We start from the raw sequence: 7,432 nt of genomic DNA, 5'->3' as shown, positions 1-7,432 counted from the left end.
TAAGGCAAATTCATGTTTAAAATGATTATTACTAGGGTGAATATCTTGCATTTGGATCATAAATGAAGCCTATCTCTGTTCAATGTAAGCAGTGAACAGGCTAGTTCTATGGCACACATTCCCCCTCCCACTTCAGTCAGACAGTCCTAGACTGAGTTGCTTGTCTCCGTAAGCGAGAGGACACTGTTTCCACGAACCTGGCTGAATCTCCTCTTGCTGTAGCTTAGGGGCTGGTGATGGCAAGTGCAGATACAAGCCTGGAGTCTAGTAAGGACCGATAAGCAAGAACCAGGAAGGAGAGATCGCAGAAGGGATGGGGCGCAGCAGCAGCACTGGAAGGTCAGAGCAGCACAGCACAGTAGGGGGTCAGCTTCTGCTCCCAGTCATCTTCTTACAGGTCCTCTGTCACGCCACACCTGTTCTCTGCTCGGGATACCCTCCTCTCCTTCCTTCCCACTGTTTCTCTGCTTTTCTTCTCTGCTTTTTTTCTCCGTTTAGTCTGCGTTTTGCCTTACCAGCTGCACCCTCATTTTTGTACCTCTCCCCCCGCCTCTCCTTTATGGACCGGCAATCAAATAAGGTTACAGTAGAACTGCCACAATTCAATACATCAGCAGAGGGTTAAAATAAGACGAGTTTCTTAATCTACATGCTAATTAGAGAGAAGCACGGTAGAAAAAAATAGACGAAACGCATTCAGTAGTCTGCTTTATCACTGACTGCAGAGAAGGTGCATGTTTCCTTCAGCCTTGGACTTCAGCTAAAGTGCTCAACAGTGTAAAACCTGTGCAAAGTCCTTCTACTACCACTTGCTTTTTCAACACGTAACGGAATGTTACATTATGCTTACAGCTTTTACAGTGCAATGTACTATATTGAAGAACCAGCTTTGGGTTCTGTTTTTGTTCTTTTTTTAGTATTATAACATTCTTGCTTACGCACTTCAGTTCTATCTTGGTAATAAAACAACAATTTTCTTGCTTAATTGTCACTTACAATCCCTATCAGTTTTGATATAAACTATATTCTCAAAAGGGTGGCAATAATTTTACAAGAATGACTGAAAGTTGTTTGATCAAATGAGTGGGATGGATTCCCTTTTTTTAATTATTTTTTTAATCTCATGGTTACACTTATTTGCAGAAGCAGGTATTTTTCTTGGCTTGCAGTAATCTCAAAACACTGTGGTCACAGCAGATTTTTGCTTTGCCATTTTCAAACGATAATGTGTCAAAAGCCTCCTGGGTCTGTCCTGCTCAGTTAGTTCCGATCAGCATGCCCTTTTTCCTTTGGACTTTTCCTCTTCTTTTTTTTTTCTTTTTTTCCCCAATCAAGATGTATTAACTCAATCTCTCTAATTTCAGAGACAGATAGAGTTCAGCAAACAAGTTTGGTAGTGGGAAGGAAGAAACTTCTCTTCATTCCTGCAAAGTGTAACTACATTTGGCCAATCTTTTTCCTGCACAACTTAAAACCTCAGAGCAAAGCAAGGGCCCTGCCTAAGGGTGCAGATGGCACTGAACGCAGCCAGATGCTCCTGTTCGTAACAGGTCCAGGGCGCATCACGGCAGCAGAAATAGTAAGTCTTAACTTTGGAGCTGATGACAAAAGGACAAGCAGACTAAAGAACACATTTTAGGCTGAAAAAAAGCCTCAAAACCGTCTTCAAATTTACATCTTAGCACAGAACCAAAGAAAGCACTGGTGACTAAAACAGAGCTGCAACTAGCAACAGCAGGAAAAGGATTTTGTCTGATTTCTTTCCTCCCCCAGCAGACAGGAGTTTCGGAGGGACCTCCTGCCTTGGCAGCATGCTCCCATGCAAGAGGGCACTGCAACTCCGTGCATCGGGGCACACGGCTGCGGCCCTGCGAGCTGCCTTTGCACAAGGCTCCCTTGAGTTGAGTCCTTGGCTTCTCATCTAGGCTGGTAGCAAATGCAGCAATCTGGACTGACAGTCGCTGTTTACCTCCATGCCCAGGTTGCTGAAGCCAAAGAAACTGTAACATCAGCAAGGAAAAGGAAAAAAAAATAAAATCCACCCCCCCCCCCAATAAAACCTCTATCCCACCAAAAAGAGACATTTTATGACAGACAAGGCAAATTTTACAAGTCAATTTACTTCCTACTATATTCATCCTAGTCAGGAACATACAGATCTTAGAAAACCAAAAAATGATAATGGAAAGAGGCAGAAATAGGAAAGCTCCCCCTAAAATAGTAAAAACATCTGTTGCAGAGACAACTCTCCATGACTAACAGAGGTAGTAGATTCAACTCATTAATGCAGCAGAACACAATTGTCTTTTTCTCCTGGATTTGTTTTCTGCCAAGTCAGTAAATTGGCTCACAGAGAGATCTGATGAGCTTCACAGCTGGTCAAGGTAAGTAGCAGACCCACAAACCATGCATGTCAAGGACAAACTAAGGAGGGATGAGACCCTCTCTCCTTTCTCAGCACCCATAAGTTCGCCCTTCCACTTCAGGGGAGACACACCATAAGGCTTTAGGAGACGCGTGGGCCTGGCTGTTAACCCACATAGCTGCTCTAATAGAGGAGACCAAAGGCTTCAGTTGTTAGACAAAGGAATGCTTCTAAAAACTTTGACATCTAAACTGGCCACCAACCAAACTTCACCAACCAAGCGTTAGCAGTCATATGCTGTTGCTGAAATAGAGGAGACCAAAGGCTTCAGCTGTTAGACAAAGGAAAGAGAGTTCATCCACTTAGTCTCCATCAGGATTTTTTTAGGTGTGGCTACGGCCAATCTTTAAGCCTTTCTATAGAGGGTTTACACTCCATACTTCAGTGACCTTTAAGTATTATGGGCAGCCATTAACACTTCTCGGCACAACAGGATTAACACCAGAGTGGAGAAGGAAGCAGATCAAATCTGATTGAAGTGAACAGGGCGGAGGGGCATGTGTTTCCATGTTTGCTGCTGCTTTGGCTCTCCGGGAGGCTCCTCTCATGCAAGATACTTTATCAGCAAGAAAAGGGATCTAGTCCTTTTATTTTCCTTTTTTTTCTTTTCCTTTTTTTTCTCTTCTTTTTCCCCTAAGACCCCAATCACTACGTGGGGTGCTATAACACCAGAAGGGCATTGCCTCTTCATGTTGTACCCTCTGTGCTCCCCTACAGGGACTGAGTACAACTCGGGGCAAAGGGAAGCACTGGCCATGAAACTATGTTTGCCACTTATTAAAAAACTCACAATCCAGTCAAGTAGAAATCAACTGTCATTCCACAGTTCAGTGCAATCTCATCAAAGGTTGTGGGGGTTGGTTTGTTTTGTGAGAGAGTTAAACGAAAAACAAGCTCCAAGAATAATGTCTGTCCCCTTTTTTCTTTTTTTCTTTTTTCTTTTTTCCTTTTTTTTTTTTTTTTGGGGGGGGGGTGCGGGGGACAGACTATTTCTTGTGCAATACAGCCAAATGCACCCCTTTTTCCTCTGGAAATACTCCACATCTGAAATGGAAAGTAGTCTGTCACTGAGTATGCCTCCTGCAGCCGCTGATTAAAGATGCTGCCCTGGAGCTCCCAATATTTCAGGCCATTTCCATGGAGTTACATTTCCCTAAGGATTCTCACTCACGTGTGAACCCACATCACGATCAGACTTTTTCCAGGCTGAAACCGTATTCAAGCTATTACACAGATTCTGTTATGCTGCCCATCGATTAATGCCTTTTTCACCATAGCAAAAGCAAGGAGTGTGGGTTTTTTTAACACCTATGGGAATGACTTTCTCTTCCTGTGGCTGCAATCAGGAAAGCACTTGAGCTAACTGTCCCTTGTCGGAAGTAGCTGGGGATTTCCAGGTCCATCTGAAATACTTGCCCAGTTGTCCTCATCACCGCTTTTGAAGGTATAGCTATGCAAGCAAAGCAAGCGGGAGTGCGGATTTAGAGCACATCCTCTGTTTGACGGGAACTGCCAGTGTTTGCCCTCTTGGCACCGCAATGGCAGATACACTGGTCTGCTCACTGAAGAGGAGTCAACTGTTGCACCAGCCATGGGGTAAACTATGCCACAGGCGGGTGCCCCATGGGCAGCTATTGCGCAGTACAGAAGCTGCTGTAGATCTATGCTTCACCCTGCTCCCATAGCAGTTTAAACCCTGTGATTGTAGCACTGTGGCTTCTCTGTCAGAAAGTTCTCTCATGCTCTTTTACAGATGGAGAGTTAAGACCAAGCTCCCTGAATGCTTCTGAAGACTTTGATATCTAAACTGGCCACCAACTGACTTCACCAACCAAGCGTTAGCAGTCATATGCTGTTGCTGTAAAAGAAAGGAAAAAAAAAAAAGAAATTGTACTATTTAAATTGACCAGCAGTCACTGCTATCCCTGGCAGGAATACGCTGTTCATTCTTACTTTCTGGTCTTTCTTCTCAGTACCAGCACAAGCATTGCTGCAGCTGCACAATGAAATTAACTGATTTGTCTGAAAAAATAATCATATTCTTCACTTCCAGACCACTACCCTTACTCACTGGCTCATCCTGACAGTGGGCGTTTCCAGGAAAAGCTGTGTATTATGCACATATAACGTGTATTAAATTATACGCATACAACTTAAGCTGGTCTAGTATAGAAATACATTGCAGGCTTGAAACTGAGCTTTATGATGCAGATTTATCTGCTAAATTCAGAACATTTCTGGCTCAAACTTTTAGTTTTTCCCATAAGTAAAAACAAAATCATGGTAAAGCTATAGGTTTTGCCATGATATTTCTTCTTGATCAGACATTTTCATCTAAAAAAAAAAAAAAGAAAAAACTTCATCTGATCATTCCCCTCAACTGATCCTACAAACTAGTTGAAATGTAAAGGTAGCAGAGCAGAATCCTGCTTTCACTGAAAGAAACAACAAAAGAGCTGAGTTAGCAGCAAGAAATCTCTTGCTGTACAGTAGACTAGTCATAAAACACAAAGCTGCTGGAAACTACTTTGCGCATAAACTGGAGACTAAGTTTCGCAGGTGAGGCTTTGCTCGCCCTGTTTGGAGTAAGATATGGGATAAAGTGCACCTGCTGTTGCAAGTAGCTTCTGAACATTCTCAAGTTTGTGTTGTCATGTCCTCTGAAGAGCCTGTTTAGGAGCTCTCCTTGCCTAAATTGTGCGTTCCTTGGGGCAGGAATATCATTTTCTTACATTCTTACTCAGGATAGGACATAAGGAGAGGACTTAAAGGGGGAAAGAAAGGAGAGAATTTAAAAAATAGAATAAAACTTCTGCTATTGACAGTTAGACACTTTTGCTTCTCAGCACTAAGAACAAGTGAGCAGTAACACATAGCAAGTCAGTCAGGTTCTTGAGAACTCTCCGCCTGAGAACAGCCAGAGCGTTGCTACCAATTTATCGGAGGATAGAAGACCCTGAAAATACATTATTAAGTCCCTATGTAGTCCTGGACATTCAAACAAATAGCCCAGGTTAAAAATAAAGATGGATTGCTTTCTTCCTCAAAGGAGAATTGCGGCCATGTCAAGTGACTCACAAAGACTGTGTTTCTCTACGGACAGATGGGACTATAACTGTTACATGAAGTTTAAAAATTATGCCCTATCTCCACTGCAAAAATCTAACCAGTTCTGAGCAAAACAGGGAACAATCATGCCAGAAATGGCTTCTTTGGCCTCAGTATATACAGTCCAAGGACAGATTAACTCTCACCTAAAGTTTCATTAAAAAACTGCTAAAATGATACACGTTACAACCATCTTTTAAGTGCCTGCTTCAATAGTGATAGGGTTTTGTTGTTGTTTTTCGGGGTTTTTTATTTTATTTTTTATTTTATTACTACTATTATTATTATTTTATTTTACGAACTGTAGATCTCCAAAGCTTATGATGTCTGTGGAAGAGAACCTGGGCTTGTATCAGCCCTCTTTCTACAGATTTGTTAACTGACTTCCCGCTCCACAGATACGTTCTTCCCTTACTTAGGGCTATCATGCCCCACTGAAAGAGAACTGAACATCGTTTTGGGGGCCTTTTTTTTTTAGCACTGAGAACACTCCAGGGGAAGGGAACTTGCCTTGTTCTTTGCCTGATCTTGTTAATAAATAGTGTCTGACTTTTAGAGCTGAAAAAGCTCTAAAAATATTAGACCAAATTTTGGTCTGAGACATTGAAGGAAGCCTCGTTTTAAAGGCTGACAGGAGGAAGAAGATAGACAGGTTTTCCAGTAACAGCTGAGCTTTAAACATCATTGTATGAATTTGGGCGTTCATAGTTTGAATACATTTTAGCAATACAAGCTAAAAGGCAGTATGCATTAGGAAAATGTGTCTGGTTACTGCCTCCCCCCAAAAAGCAATGAAAAGTAGTCAGCCTGGCTTTAGTGCCATTACAGATAACACAGGTAGAGCCTTGTTCTGTCGGTCTTCTCAGATCATCGTTCTGGGGACGGTGATCAAAAATGGCTCAGTCCACCTATTACAGCAGCTAACCTATTTCTAGTGTGATCTGATCCCCCTCGCCACATGAGGGGAAGAGGGAGACTGATGCCAGCCATCTCACCGTGCACTACTCAGTAGCATACTCACACTGGAAGCCAGCCTGAAATTGTGGTAGTGAGCCCTGGAGAGGAACCAGCTGGGGGAAAGGCAGGAAGAAAGAGAGAATCTATCTGCTGAAAAAAAAATATTATCAGCAAGAACCATTTCCCTACTGCAGATGGAAACTAAGGACATATAGAAGACTGAATTTTGCTCACAAGCCTGGAATTTAACCGGTGGTCAAAACCTGAGTGAAAAGAGAACTCTTCCTCTGGCCACATAAGCCTTCTGCACTTGATTAACACCACTCACACATGGAATCCCTCTGCAGGCAGCTACTTACCCATGTGAGTGAAGTTAGACCTCAGTTCATCTGCAGGGCTCCAGTTCTATCTTCTTGCTCTCCAGCACTCAGTGTGTTAATTCAGTAGTTCAGGTAGGCGAGCCTCTCAGTACTCCATTTCCCCCTTTTTCTCTCTTGCTACATTTTATTTGGTTCTAAAATGAAAAGGGGGGAGAGCACAGGAGGTTAAAAGTCTGTAGAGGATTTCTCCTCCCCAGATCAGGATTTAATTGTATTCGTAGTGAGTCCCTTCTGGTTGCGCTTGGTCTTTCAGATGAATGTTTCATCAATATGATTGGGATCACAACCCATTAGTCTAGTCTATTCACACAATCTGTTGTGACAGCTCAGAGAATAGTACTCCCTAAAGGAAATATTAGATACCACCCTATCATTTTATTCAAATCATATTTTGAGCTCCACACTATCATTCTAATGTCATTCTCTCCTGGATTATGTATTTGTGATATCCAGCGAGCATTAAAATCCTTCCAGTAAGGATTAGATTAATATTTATGTTAGCCATCCTCATATTATTATAAACAGGGCCATGGATACTTCTGAGGAGAAAAAGAAGGGAATG

The sequence above is a fragment of the Rhea pennata genome, chromosome 21 (assembly GCF_028389875.1).
Source record: "Rhea pennata isolate bPtePen1 chromosome 21, bPtePen1.pri, whole genome shotgun sequence".
NCBI lineage: Eukaryota > Metazoa > Chordata > Aves > Rheiformes > Rheidae > Rhea > Rhea pennata.
This window is presented reverse-complemented; position numbering follows the sequence as displayed.